Raw genomic sequence first — 16404 nt, forward strand, 5'->3', positions numbered from 1 at the left:
AGGCCAAGCAGCATCAGAGGAGCAGGAAGGCTGATGTTTCAGGCCTAGACCCTTCATCAGAAATAGGGGATGGGAAGGGGATTCTGAAATAAATAGAGAGAGGTGGAGGCGGATAGAAGATGGATAAAGGAGCAGATAGGTAGAGAGGAGGCAGGCAGGTCAAAGAGGTGGAGATGGAACCAGTAAAGGTGAGTGTAGGTGGGGACCTGTCCCCACCCTAACTCCCCACGTACACTAACCTTTACTGGCTCCATCCCCACCTCCTTGACCTGTCCGTCTCCTCTCTACCTATCTGCTCCTTTATCCATCTTCCATCTGCCTCCCCCTCTCTCTCTATTTATTTCAGAATCCCCTTCCCATTCCCCATTTCTGAGGAAGGGTCCAGACCCAAAACGTCAGCTTTCCTGCTCCTCTGATGCTGCTTGGCCTGCTGTGTTCATCCAGCTCTACACCTTGTTATCTCAGATAAACAATCAGACTGGTGCAAACAGCCATCTTTGTTTCTGGCTTTTACAGGGCAGTGTGCGGTTGGGGGTGGTCTTGATCTTGTGGCAAATTGGGTGAGTAATGATTGTCAAAACTGGGGCATGATGTTTCCCAGCAGAACTTAGAAGACTTGCTCTCTCTCTCTTTCTCTCTCTCTGTGCCTCATCCTTTCACCATCTCAGAAAAACAGCCCCTAGCGAAAAAAAACCTGGGCGAACAACCTTATTTTTTTCTGTCTGCACCAGATCCTCTTCCTTTTAAACTTATTACCTGTGTTTGTGTGTATGTTTGATTTAGCCATTTCATTATTTTTCTCAGGGATTGTTGGGAATAAAATTCCTCTTACATTCACAGAAGAAATCCTTGGTAATTGGCTCCTTCATTTTCTAGTGCTCTAATTGAAATGTGATAGTGGTGTGTAAAAAAAACAAAATAATTGTCAGGACCAATTGAGAGGTAGTTAAAAAGGGGGACTATTTTTCCTCCTCATTTGATTGTAACACTCATCTGAAAGACACAATCTCTGACAATACAGCACTCCCTCAGTACAACATTGGGAATGCCGGGCTGGATTTTGTGTTCAAGTCTCAATTGGGAAGCCACGACTGGAAATTCACAATTTTATTAAATACAGAGAAGTCATACCCTCAGCTACGTGACTTGAAAATGCAAAGGACTCTGTCTGCAAGGAGCACATTTGTATTATTATTTGGGAATGCTGCTGCTTCCGGTTGTACCAGCAGAAACTCCTCTTTAAAATCAGTAAGAGCAGTTCATTTACCTCTAAAGGATCTTGACAACAGTCAATGCTTTCATGATGCGGCAGCTCCACACCATAAAAGCTAGTCAAGGATCTGTTTCATCTCAACTCTTACATATTCTCTTTGCAAAAAAAAGAAATCATGAAACATCTTAGCATGAAAGTTAAGTGGGTCACAGCTTGCCCTGGATTTCTCTTACACGTGTATCAGCATTGCCAGTCATCAGAACCTGTCTCCATGCTTCAAACAGCCCCACTGCGATCACAGAATGGCTAAATCCTTCTGGTTTTCAGTTTGAACCAGATTGAGTGCAATAATTATCCTTCAAAGTTTTACACAGAATTTTACAGCAACAAAACAGGCCAACTGCTCTGAGCTGGTGCTGATGCCTGACCATAGGTTCCTCCACCCTGACCCTACTGAATTATTATTTAAGTTCAGTGTTGGAAATTGCTGTCAAAGGTGGGACCTTGCGGGAGATGATGGGATGCAGAATAGTGGCATCTGAGTGGTTCGTTTCAATTTGTATAACCTTGCAACGTCTGGTGACTGTGTGACCCAATTACTCTATGCTGCTGTAATAGAGCACTACACTGTTGAAGGTTCCATCTTCCCAATAACATGTGAAACACAGGTACTCTCTGCCCTCTGAGGCAAAAGTCTCACGGTGATCAATTCAACCGGGAGCATGTGGAGTGTAAAAGGTCCAATGGAATTGTTTTGAAGGAAGGCAAGGGAGTTATCGCTGGTGTCCTGACCATCATTTATGCCTCAGTCAACATCTCTAAATCTGATTACTGACTATTACCTCATTGCCGTGATGACTTGCTGTGGACAAATTGGCTGCCATGTTTCCTACAATAGCAACTACACTTCAAAAAGCACTTCATTGGCTGTAAAGTGCTTTGGGACGTCTTAAGGTTATAAAAGGTGCACTATAAATGCAGGTCATTCTTCTACTTGTCTTCAGAGAAAAATAATAAAATTCAAAAGAAGGTAACCTGTAAATTTCCCAAACTGAATGTTTGAGCTTAGGCCTAATTATTAGAAATCAATGCACACATTAAGAATCACTATCAGGATGTGACACCCAGAACTCTTTCAACATAGCATTAGAAGTGTCAGTCTCAATATTGAGATCAAGTCTGAGTACTCTAATGGGATTTCAATCTGCAACCTTCTGACTGGGGGGTAATATTATAAACTGCTGAGCTATTGTTGACTATACCACTCACCCCACGAGTGACAATAATGTGCACATCACGAGTGGAATAGTAAACAGCCAAACACGGACTTCTATTAGCTTCCAGAGGCTAGGGAAGAATGTGTTTGTATTTGCAGTTAATTTGCTGACTAGAATTGGCTGGTTGGAATGCAGCAAAGGCTAAATTGAATCAGTAATAGGGTCACCTTGACTGATGCTGTATAAAGCAGAATCAGCTCAAAATAAAAAGATTTTCTGTGATGTATGCTGCAAGCGAACAGCCATAATCGTCATTTACATGCCTCTCAAGTTTTATTCCTTAATCGTTCAAAAGGTGCTGATTTACACTGCATACAGTTCTGTTCTCAGTGGTAACACTCCCATGTGGCCATTCTGCTCATATCAAAATTGGTGGGTTTTTCAAAAATTTAGAGATGCTTGTGACATTTAAACAGAGCCCAAAACAGGGCCTCAGCTGAAAACTGGATCATAAAATTATGGATTCATAGAATGCTTATTGCAGAGAAGGAGAACATTCAGCTCTCTAAAAGGGCAATTTAGCGAATATCTGACTATCTCCTTATGATATTCCTGCAAACATCATCGATTCAAGTACTTATCAAATTCCCTTTTGTACACCTCAACTGAAACTGCCTTCACTGTTATCTCAGATGGTGCGCTTCAGATCCTAACCATTTGCTGTGATATTCACCTAAATCATTGTCTCAATTCTTTCACCATGGTAACAGTCCCTTTCCACCCCTTACTCTGACTGGGCACTTCATTTGTTTGAATACATCCATTATTTGTCCTTTCAACCCTCTTCTCCCCAAGGAATTCAACCCCAGCTTTGCGAATCTGGCATGTAACAGACATCTCTTCTCCCCGGAACCACGCGTGCAAATCTTTTCTGCATCCTCTGCAGTCAGAAGTGAGCACTGTGGGAGTTCTCCTCAGCCTCTAACATAGGCACATGGAAATAAACTGCTCTGCCCCACTGTCCTGGGAGGAAATAGCTGACTCAGCATAGAACAGGAATCATAACTCTAACCTTTACGGTTCTTGCAAAGATTTGTAGCTCGGTTTCTGGATGAGGTTGTTGGCTTGCTCCCTGTGCTGGCTGGTTATCGTACAGACATTTCATTACCATGCGAGGTAACATCATCAGTGTGGTCTCCGAGGAAACAATGCTTTTCTACTCCGCTTGGAATTTAAATGATCCGGTTTGTTAAGTTGGGTTGTGTCATTTCCGGTCCTGTTTTGCATGGGTTTATATATGGAGTCTAATTCCACATGTTTGTTGATTGCATTATGGGTTGAAAACCAGACCTCTAAGAATTCCCGTGTGAGCCTGGTTGGCTTGAGCTAAGATGGTCACGTTGTCCCAGTTAAATTGATGGCCTTCATTGTCCGAGTGCAGTGAGATGAGGGAAAGTTCATCGCATTGTTTTGCTGCTAGCTGGTGTTCGTGTATCCTGATGGTTAGTTTCCTTCTGGTCTGGTGATGTAATGTTTGTTGCAGTCATTGCAAAGTATTTTGTAAACTGCGTTGGTCCTGCACGTCATGGATTTGGTGTCTTTGGTCCTTGTGCATGTTTGTTGTAGTGTGGCTGTTGGTTTGTGTGCCACACCCAAAGTACACAAACCAGACATTCCCCTCAAACCCATTGTCTCCCTACCAGGCACACCTACACACAAACTGGCCAAGGACCAACAACAGAGACTGAAACACCTGGTCGACAGACCACCCCACTCCATCCACTCAACTCAGGAATTTTTTAACAAGCTCAAGAACATTAATATCAACAACAATGAGATTATGGTATCCTTTGACATCACAGCACTATTCACGTCTATTAACATACCACTAGCCAAAGAAACACTTGCCACATTACTGGATACAGCAGGAACGCCAATTCCAAACAGCTCCATCTTCAAGGACAACATACTCAGACTACTGGACCTATGCCTCACCACACACTTCATCTTTAACAAATGAATCAATGGCACACCTATGGGGTCACCCATCTCAGGACTTATTGCAGAGGCAATCATGCAAAGACTGGAACGCACAACCCTCCCCCTCATACAGCCAAAACTATGGATCCAATACATGGACGTTTGTCATCATTAAACGCACCAAGTTAGAAGAAACACACCATCTCATCAACAACATTTTCAACGGGATCAAATGTAGGAGAGAAGAGGAAGACAACAATCAATTTCCATTCCTAGACATCAGGGTAGAACGAGTGGCCAACGGGGAGTTCCAAACCACAGTAGGCAATCCACACTGACCAAATCCTCAATTTCCACAGCAATCACCCCAATATCCATAAACAAAGTCGTGTTAGGACACTGTTCAAATGAGCCACAACATACTGCAACACACCAGAACTACGCGAGAAGGAGGAAGAGCACCTATACATAGTCTTTGCTAACAAAGGATATCCGAACAACTTCATCCACAGGTGCCTTCTAGATAGGCAATGCCAAGAGGACACAGTACGCCCCAAGACACGGACCACACTACCCTATATCAGGACATATCAGAACTGACAACAAGACTCCTACCACTACTAGAAATCATGGTAGCACACAAACCAACAGCCACACTACAACAAACATGCACAAGGACCAAAGACACCATACCCATGACATGCAGGACCAACGCAGTTTACAAAATACCTTGCAATGACTACAACAAACATTACATCACCAGATCGGAAGGAAACTAGCCATCAGGATACACGAATGTCAGCTAGCAGCAAAACGACTCGATGAACTTTCCCTCATCTCACTGCACTCGGACAATGAAGGCCATCAATTTAACTGTGACAATGTGACCATCCTAGCTCAAGTCAACCAGAGGAATTCCTAGAGGCCTGCTTTTCAATCTGTAATGCAATCAACAAACATGTGGAATTAGACCCTACATACAAACCCATGCAGAAATGACACAACCCAACTTAACCTACCGGATCATATAAATTCTAAGTGGAGTAGAACAGAATTGTTTCATTGGAGGCCACACTGATGATGTTACTTAGCATAGTGATGAAATGTCTGTACGATAACCAACCAGCTCGGCGGGCAAGCCAACAACCTCATAATTTTAACCTTCTTGATCTATGCAACTTAGTGGCATGCATCCTCATTCATCATCTGTCAGGAGAATCCCCAACGTTACTTAAAGGAGGCAGGTGTTCTCTTAACCCTTCAATTTTAGGGTAACAATAACATCATACCATCTAACAGTGCTTAAGTGCAGAGATGCTGAGTGAATTAAGCTTCATGTCTTATTGTTGGAGAATGAGAAGTGTTGATGACCATAGTTTCTGAAATCAGAGTTGAATTGGTACAGCAAGGGGCTTGGTTAGTTCAGTTGGCAAATTGGCTGGTGGGTGGTTCAAAATTACACCAACAAGCATGTGTTCAGTTCCCATTTGGAATGAGGTAGACTTAGGACCTGCCTCTTCATCCTATCCCTGAAAGTGCAAAGCAATGGTAAGCCAACACTGACAAAAACTGCCAAGAAAGTCTCTCAGAGTGAAATAATAGCAGACAAGCAACCGTCCACAGGCACAGCAAATATGGAATGCAAGGGAATGGTAGGAATACAAATAGTATGCAGGATACAAAGAATCAAGAATAGGCTAATGAGAACATATCATAAACAAGGAGCAAGCATGTACTGAAGTTTCCAAACACATTCTGTAATGGTTTAGGGCATTTCTCATGAATGAAAATGGTTGCAATATTTCCAGGATCCTGTTCTCCTTGCCATCCCTGATTTAAAAATACTCCAACTTTAACATCTACGTGTTCAGCTGCTTTGGCCTGAATTCTGATACTTCCTTTCTAAACATCTCTATCTCTTTCTGCTTTTTTAAGACAGTTTTGAAACTTGACCTCTTTGACCAAGCTTTCAGTATAATATTTCCTCATGTGTCTCTGTGCCAAAGTTTGTTTTCTAATGCTGCTTTGAAAGGGAACAACTTCCTTCATTAAAAAGGAGCAGTTCTGCAAATATTTGCAATATAAACTAACATACAGTCATTAACAATGTTTTGGGTAGCTACAGGATGTTAGAAAATGACTCCTACACCCCTTGTGTTTCAATCCTGTAATGTTAATGCCAGAATTTAGGACTTTTGATAGCTGAACCCCAACATCCTGGAACAAACCAAAATATACGCACGTATGTAGTGTTACAAAGATACTTTGTATTTAATATTCCTTGAACAACTTGAATTTTGAAGGATTGCGAAAAAATGATTTATATCAAGTTGTGTGGAAGTACCTGAAATTGTTTTTTTAAAAGAAATTATTGAAAGGTCAATGCACACACTAGAGAAGATATTTTCCAAAAATGCTTCCTAGAAATCATATCACTGGTGATAGTGCCTGCTTTGCTGGGGTCCTGCTGGTGCTGTGTGAACAGCAACTGCATGGAAAGGGTACTTTAGTATCTGTTTTTCAGTTGGGGGAGGAAGGGGGCGAAGTCAAGAAACCTGCAAGGAAGTGCTGCCCAGCTAGTCTCTCCTACTTCTGAAAAGAAAACCCCTTGTTGAGCTCAGGGTGAAACCACTTTCTGCTTCTGAAAGTGTGATTGCAGGATCTTCTCAATGTTGCATTTCTTCAGCAAGCTGTCCTACAAGGTTCCAGAGACAACTACACATGATGACGGACTTGACCACACAGAATATCAGAGGGGCAGCCTTCAGAACATTCTATGCTTTACCCTGTTGTCTTCAACAATAACCCACCTTCTGAAAATAACACTCGGGTCAATCTTTGCAAAGAAATCCATCTTTTTTCTTATTCTCAAGAAAGTGTTTCTGTTTTGGGGCTATTTAGATAAGCATTTATACTTCTGTATTACTCACCATCTATGTCAAGCAATTATTGTATCTTCATTAAATAGTGTTTGATAATAAACAAATAATTGCACATAATAAGAAACCTGGTTGATAGATTTCTTTTATTTATAACCTGATATAGAAAAAATACTGAATTGGCCACTGTGGTAACAGGGGAAATTATTTTTATTTGATGTTATGACCAGTGGAGTAGTGGTACTAGAACAACAATCCTAATAGCAGTTGCAACAAAAGTATGTGACGTACTGTTTCCACTAGATTCCTGTCTCACAGGACAGAGGAGCAAAATACCAATATGAAAAGAAAATCTATTTGACCTCTTCGTCTCGAATCTAAAAATCACAGATACATCCATTCAAGACATGTTGGTAGGAGTTACCAATGCAATGTCCTTGTGAAAAGGGGGTCTGATCTTCACATTGAGGATATATTCCATCAACCTGTCTGGTGCTATCAATATTTTAAATGGGGTAGATTTCAAACAGATCTAGCAACTTCTGAGACATTGTGGGCTATCAGCAGAATTGTATTCAACCACAATCTGTAACCTCATGTCTTGGCATATGTCCCATTCCCATCAGCCAAGGGGCCAAGCTTGATTCGATGAACTGTGTAGAAGAGAATGTTGGGAGCAACACCAGGCAAAACAAATGTGAGGCATTACACTTTAGAAAGCACATCAAGACCTTAGAGGGTGAGCCAAGGACATTTACCAGAATGATGCTAGGGATGAAGGACCTCAGTCATATGGAGAGATTGGAGAAGCTGGGGCTGTTCTCCCAAAAACAGCAAAAGCTAAGAGTAATTTGTTTGGGGTGTTAATGGTTTTGGTAGAGTAAATAAGAAGAAATCATCTTCATTGCAGATGCATCAGTATCCAAAGGATGCAGAGCTAAAATGATTGGCAAAAGAGTAAGAGGTTCCATAGGGAAAATTCTTTTAATGCGATGAATTGTTATAATCCGCAACACACTGGTATAGTGGAAGCAAATTCAGCAGTAACTTTCAAAAAGGAATTGGATAAATACTTGAAGGGAAAAGAATATGCAGGAAAGTGTGGGGAATGGAATTAATCCAACTGTTCTACCAACAGGATTGGCATAGGCAGGTTGGGCAAACAACCTCCTTTTATGCTGTGTATTCCTGACAATTTGCCCTTTTGCTGACTCCAATGGAAGTAGAGTTCAGAATAAGCAGCTGCTTACATCTTGACTGCTCTATGTCATTGCCCATTCTTAAAATGACACACACTGTGTACCCAGGAATAGACATTAATGGATCTTTGTTGCAACTCATGTTTTAGGTTCAAACAACTAAGCAAATCTGCCAGAATGAGTTAAAGTTTCAAGGAAACTCAAGTCATCTCAACAAAACTGCCTTCAAATATCTGGTTATGTACCTCATACAATAACATGGTTTTAATCTCGGTGTTAGTTATGGATTTTCACCTTCACATAAATCCTTAAGTAACATCTACTGTGAGATTTGTGAGATCAGTACTCACATGGGCCACAAGGACAAAAAGCTGCTGCATTTTGAAACTCCCTGATGTTTCTATTTGAACAAAAAAAATCCGCATTTATTTCGAGCTTTTAACAACCTTGACATCCAAAAGTACTTTAGAGAAATAACTATTGTCGTCTTGTCTGGAAAATGACTCTGGCAATTTGTACACTGTGAAGTTAGACAAACAGAAATGTGATAATCGCCAGATAATTGGCTTTTACTGATGTTAGTTGATGGATGGATATTTGACAGGAAATTTAGGGGACACTTTCCTGTTTTCCATTAAATAGGATCCTTTATGTCCACCTCAGATGAAAGACTTGATCTTAGTTTAATGTCGTCTCTAGAAAACAGCGCAGCACATTTTCAGTCTTCTGACTTAGTGGCAAATTGCTAACCTTAATACAATTTCAAAATTGGCATATTTATAATGACTCCAGAGAAAACAAAATAAAATTAATAGAATATGAAATTAACTTGTTGATTAACTGCCCCCTGCTCAAGCAATAATTCACAACTTGATGGAAATTGGAGCTTTCTTGTACCTTGGTCAAAGAGTCTTCATTTGTTGACCCATAGTGCCAGCACAATTTGGCTGTGAAATAATCACAGTCATTCCTAACTCTGTTCTCTCCTGACATATACACACAAATTTACCAATAGGATTTAACTAGATCAAGTAATGGTTGAGGGCACTTTAGCTTACTATCCTCTTTCCTCTGCTGGAACCTTGTCATCAAGTGTGGATTCTATCCTAAAGACCAGCAAACACAATCGCCTGAAGGAGGAATCTTTAGGTGGGGAGACCTCATTTATTGTCTGTATAGATATCAGATTAATTTCCCTTCCCCCAACTCGCGTCTATTATTTTTAATCAACAGTGTTAGCAATTTGAATTCCTTTCTAGGTTATTGCTCCATCAGCATAGATCATTCTCCATTAAAAAAAAGATTTAATGACTTTGCAACTGAATGGTTTACTGAATTAATGCATGCACAAATCAATTTCTGAATTAATTACCATAATTACTCTCCTTAATTTGAGGATTAACTCACCTTGGAAATTTCAATGGTGTTTTGCCCATCAGGTTGTGTGACAGCAGCAGAGGATTAACAGCAACCCTGATATCTGTCTGTCAATCGTATTTCCTGATGTTAAATTGAGCCTACAGCATAGAAACTGGCTATTTGGCCTAACATCTTCATGGCAATGTCTATGCTCCACACAAACCTCTACCCACCGTATGCCATTTAACCCTATCACGATCCTTCAATTCCTTGCTATTCACCAATTAGTTGGGCTCAATGTGCTCTTTCTGTATTGCAAATTCAATGTAAATTGGAGTTAACAAGATGATTTGAAGAAACCTTTCAAAGAAAATCCCTGATGCGATTCTCACAGCAAAATCTATTTAGCAGAAAGGTTAATGTAGATTTTTAAAAATGTTTATGCATAGAAACTGAACTTTGCAAAGAGAAGGGAATGAGTGATGACCAGGAATGGCATGATTGTATCAAGAGGCAATTAACAGAAATAATAGCAATTGAGCTTGCTCCTGTGGAAGATCCTTCTCTATATATTGTTCTACTACTATCTTATATTACAGCAGTCATGAAACACAAACTCTTCCAGCTGTTATGACGTCTTTTAATACATTTGCTCCTCCCCAATAAAGCTGAATACATATAAAAGCCAGAGTATCATATAAGAATAGGAGAGCCTACATTATTTACGGCTCATGGAGAATCACAATTGCAAAGCCCTTCTTTTCATTTCTTCTGTGATTGAAACATGTCACAATGTGATCAGAAGTAGCAAGATCCTGAATTCGGTTGGCTATGCTGATCCCATGTCAGAACTTCAACTTGGAGATCAATGAAGCACTAACAACTGTTTGTATTTATATAGCTCTTTACTATAGAAAAATGACACAGAAGCGTAATCAGACATTGGAATATAAGTGGGCCATTTGACCCCTTGAGCCTGTTCCATCAAACAATTGGATCATGGTCATCTGTATCTTAACTCCATCTGCCTGGCTTGTGTCTATAACTTTTAATACCCTGTTGGACAAAAATTAATCTTAGCTTTAACATTTTTCAATTGCCCCCTCCAGCCTTGATAGCTTCTGGGGAAAAGAATGTTCCAGGTCTCCCACCAGCTCTTGTCTGAAGAAGGGCATCCTGTCACTCTCCTGAATACCTGAGATGGAATGTTAAGGTTATGGCCATTGTTTTAGATTCACCACTGGAGAAAATCATTTCTCCCTACCTACCTTATTAAATCCTTTACTTATCTCAAACATCTTAATTAAAATTGCCTCTTCACTTTTTATATTCAAAGGAACAAAACACACTCTATGCCACCTGGTCTCATTTTTTAACCATTTTGACTCTAGCACTTATCCTTTCTAAGGCTGACAAAACCTTTCTGAAGCTGAAAAAGTTATTTCTGAGCCAAAGGAAAACATATTGGGGGGGGGGGGGTACAAAAAGATTGAACAAAGGGATTGTTTTTGAAGGAGAAGGATGGTTGGAAATTTGACAATGCTCTCTCTCTCTCAATGCTCTCTCCTCCTTCCTGTTTCAATGATCCTCCCTCTTCAATTAAAGTGTTGCAATGGGACAATTCCATGACACCAGCCTATATATCACCCAGTTGACCATTCTTCATGTGTATTTCTAGCCAATGAACACCAGCAGGCTGTTTGGCCACAGGAACTGAACCCAAACCTGTTCTCACCCCTTTGGGAATTGTAGGTCCATCCTGTCATCAATGGACTGCGATTAAGAGCGGTCAAAAGGGTCTTGATACCAATTGTTCCATTGTTCTACTGCTCAGCTGCGATCTGAGAATGTACAGAAAATAGGAACGGATCTAGAGACCTCCCTACATGAATGGCTCAGTTACAGTACTGACCATTGTAATCCAGCTCAATCTATGGAACCTCAAATGGGATCCTGAATCAAAGATGTTTTCCATTCTCTGTACTTCTTCACACCTTACCACTGCTTTATCATGGAGTATCATTATTGAACATAGACAATATACATCTTCTTCAAAGGATGTAAAAAAAATGACTAGCCACAACTTTCTATTGGTTCCATAACTAATTGTCAGAGATTCAAGACTGGATGCACAAAAAAAATCACTCCTGTAAAGTGCCTTGGGATGTTTTATTGTATATGAAAAGGTGACAAAAAATAGATACTGTTATTCTCCTTAGAACAGCGGAGGTAAAGGGGGCATTTAACAAAAATATTTTAAATAACTTTATATTGTGTTTTAATTAAGTTCTTAAGGAAAAACTGGCAGGTGAGGCAGCAACTAGAGGATACAGAATGAAGGTTATTGACATAGATGAGTGACAAATAAGGAGACAATTTCACACAGTGAAAATGCACTGCCTGAAAAGATGATGGGGTCACATTCAACAGCAATTTCCAAAGCAGAACAGGAATTATACCAGAAAAGGAAAGAGGTGGAGAGTGGGTTTGGTCAGGTAGTTCTTTGAAAGAATAAGCAGCAAGATCTGAACAACATTCAGACTCTGCCAGCTTAGTAGGTAACAGCATTTGTCTACGAGAGAATCTAACCATCTCGCCTTGACATTCAATAGCATTAACACCACTGAATCCCCATTAATCAACATTCTGGAGGGTTATCGTTGATGATATATTGAACTGGATCAGCCTTATAAATACTGTGGCAACCAGAGCTGAGAATTCTGAAATGAGTAACTCCACCTACTGACTCCTCAAATCATGTAGATCATCTACAAGGCACAACTCAGGAGTGTGTTGGAATGCTCTCGACTTGCCTGAATGAGCGCTGCTCCAACACTACTCAACATATTCAATATTATCCAGAACAAAGCAATTTCTTAGTTGGCACACTGTGGCAGCAGCATACACCATTTACAAGATGCTCTACAATAACTCATCAAGGCTCCTCCGACAACATCTTCCAAACCCTGAACCCCTACCATTTAGATGGGCAAGGGCAACAAATAAATAGGAACTCCACTACCTATAAGTTCCTCTCCAAGCCACAGAGCATTCTGAATTGGAACTGTATCACTGTTATTTCACGTTTTGCTGGGTCAAAATCCTGGAACTCCCTCCCAAATAACATTGTGGATGTGCCAACACCCCAGGACTGCAGTGGTTTAAAAATGTGACTCAAGAACAATCAGGGAGAAGCAATAAAATACTGGCTGGGCCAGTGACATCCATATTGAAGGACTGCATTGAATGACATGGATGGGCTGAATGGACACCTTCCGTTCGGTGCGGTTCCATTAAATCCATAGTATGCACACACGCGCAATACATCTTCAGGCAAATAACTGTCACTGATGCTGTATTAATTCTGTCAAATATCCACATTCTAAGCTCCAACGGAACGAAATTCCCCTGAGGACTCCAGACCCCTTGTAAAACATGTGTCTACTGTTATCGCCCTATCACTCATTCACATGATAGCAGCATGTGCCCCACCACCCCTACTCCCCCCGCCAAGCAGCCCTCGACCCCTCCATCCTCACCTTCTGAATAATAAAAGGGAGGCGAGGTAGAGCCGGAGGACAGCACTGTATGTGCACGCCCCACGCTCCTCATTGAAAGATGTCCATCTGAGAAACAGCACCGGGGTTCACTGGAGCGTCACTGCTTGCAGTCTTTACCGGACAGTCATTGCCAAATCCAAATGCTGCAGTGGCGGATCCTCCAGAAACCTAATCCGAAACCGCAGTGAAGGTTTTGGGGTGGACAGTGCACTCTGCAGGCTGCGCTTTATTTCACATTTTGTCTTCGGCAAAGCCCCTGCTTCTGAATCAGTTAATCTTCCTTAGATGCCCCCCATCTAAACACTTACCTGACTCTGTCCGGCAACTTTTGCGCCCCCAGTTCAGACCATGTAAGCGGGGCTGGTTGTAGTGAAGTTTGTGGATGTCCAGGAGCGTTCTGTGGGCAGGTTCGGCCGAAACTGGCCACTCCACTTGTCCTATTTCCGATCTCTCACTTTTCCTCTTTAAATAATGGATGAATTCCAGGCTGTGCGTGTGTGTGTGTGGCTTTCTTCTCTCTCGACCTCTCAAGTAGCCTCCCAACGCACAGTAGTACGAATCGGAACAAGCGGAGGGGAACTGCCTCACACTGTCAATACCGTCAGTTTGATTCAGAGCAGTACACCCACTTCAAACATCCCTCCCTCCTTTTGTCTGGAGTGCTGGGAACCAGTCAAAAACACACGTCCAATCAAATCGGCGCCCAATTTTTTTTTGGAAAAGCAAGTCATGTCTTCGGAATTTAAGTTAACCCTGTCTCTGTCCCTTTTCTGTTTAACTCTTCAGCAGATTCAAGAAGTTTGCAGGGAAGAACGTGAAAGTTTACAGCCCAGAAATTGGCCGTTCGATCCAACTGGCCTGTTTGTTTCCAAAGGAGACTCCTATCTCCTATCTATTACTTGCTGTGTGTCAACAACAACTTGTATTTTCATAGCGTTTTTAACTTAGGTAAAGGCACTTCACAAGGATGTTAATTTGATACTGACTCACTAAAGAAGATACTTGGGGCAAATGAACAAAAACCAGGTCAAAGAGTGAAATAAAAGGGGGCAGTGAGGTCAAAAGGTCTCTACATTTTAAAGAGGGAACTCCAGAACTCAGGATCCAGGTAGATGAGGGCCAGCAATTGTGGAGCAAATATGGTGGCTCAGTGGCTCGCTGCTGCCTCATAGCGCAAGGGACCTGGGTTCAATTCCACCCTTCGGCGACTGACTGTGTGGAGTTTGCACATTCTCTCTGCGTCTGCATGGGTTTCCTCCCACAGTCCAAAGATGTGCAGGCTAGTTGGATTAACCGTGGGGAATGCAGTGTTACAGGGAAGGGTGGTGGGATGCTCTTTGGTGTGAACTTGATCCACTGAATGGCCTGCTTCCACACTGTAGTAATTCTATGAAATACAATTGAGGATGGCAGGAGGCCAAAGTTAAGTGAGAGTAGATATTTTGAGAGATTACAGAAATAGGAAGGAGTGAGGCCACTTGAAATCAAGGATATGAATTTTTAAATTGAGGTATTGCTGACATACTCCCACATGCACTCATCTAGCTTCCCTTTAAAGCTTCAATGCTATTCACTTCAATTGTCCGATGGGACAACACGATTAACATTCTCACCAGTGAACTGCCTTCTTGAACTGCTGTAGTCCACGTGTTGTGGGGACACCCAAAGTGTTGCTAGGAAGGAAGTTGCAGCAGCAGTGAAGGACTAGCAATTTGGGTCAAAGTCATGGTGGTTAGTGGCTTGGAGGGGAAGCTGCAGTGGTGGTGCTCCTATGCATTTGCTGCCCTAGGTGCTGAAGGTCATGGGTTTGGAGGGTGCTGTCAATGAAGTTTTTGAGTTTTGCTGCAGTGCATTTTGTAGAGGTACACACTGCTGTTAATGGTGGAGCGAATGTTTGTGATGGGGTGCCAATCAGGCAGGCTGCTTTGCCCTGGATGGTGTCAAGCTTCTTTATTTTTTTCTTTATTCACTTGGAGGATGTGGTGTTTTTGGCTGGCCCATTCCTAGTTGCCTTTGAGAAGGTTGGGTTGAGCTGCCTTCTGAAACTGCTGCTGTCCATGTGCTGTAGGTTGACCCACAGTGCTATTAGGGAGGGAATTCCAGCATTTTGGCCCAGTGACAATGAAGGAATGGCAATATATTTCCAAGTCAGGATGGTGAGTGGCTTGGAGGGGAACTTGAAAGTGGTGGTGTTCCCATGCATCTGCTCCCATTATCTTGTAGATGGAATTGGTCATGGATTTGGAAGATGCTGTCTGAGGATCTTTGGTGAATTTCTGCAGTGCATCTTGTAGATAATACAAACTGCTACTCCTGAATATTGGTGGTGGAGTAACTGAATGTTTGTGGATGTGGTGCCAATCAATGTTGAGTGTTGTTGGAGCTGCAGTCATCCGGGCAAGTGGAAAGTATTCCATTACAGTCCTGACATGACTTGTAGATGGTTGACAGACGTTAGGGAGACTGGAGGTGAGTTACTTGATACTGTATTCTTGGCCTCAGATCTGCCCTTGCAGCAGAATTTATATGGTTGCCAGTTCAGTTTCTGGTCTGTGGGAACCCCTCAGGATGTTGACAGTGGGAGATACAGCAATGCCATTGAATGTAAATATAGTTGAATGTTAATATTTCAGTTTAAGGAACTGGCCATATTTTGCTCTGATGTGTAATTAATGTAGCAATGAAAAGAAGAAATGAGGTGTTAGTAAATCTTTTTCAAGGGATCTTCCTGTGCCCAATGCCCCTGAAGGCCATTGGTTATCATTAATTCCTTGGTTGATGAGATGAATTAAATGCCATAAAGTGCTACATTTAGATGTGTCGAGTCTATTTTAACACCTTCTTCACAGTAGGATACTGAGGTTTTTAACTCCTAATTCCTAATCTTATTCAAAACTCCAATCTCCCTTTTCCTGGCAGGAGTAGAAGGTGACTATTCAGCCTTAAGCCTGTTCCACCATTCAATTAGAACGTGGCTGATCTGTATCTTAATTCTAT

This window comes from Rhincodon typus, chromosome 3 (assembly GCF_021869965.1).
Source record: "Rhincodon typus isolate 14 chromosome 3, sRhiTyp1.1, whole genome shotgun sequence".
NCBI lineage: Eukaryota > Metazoa > Chordata > Chondrichthyes > Orectolobiformes > Rhincodontidae > Rhincodon > Rhincodon typus.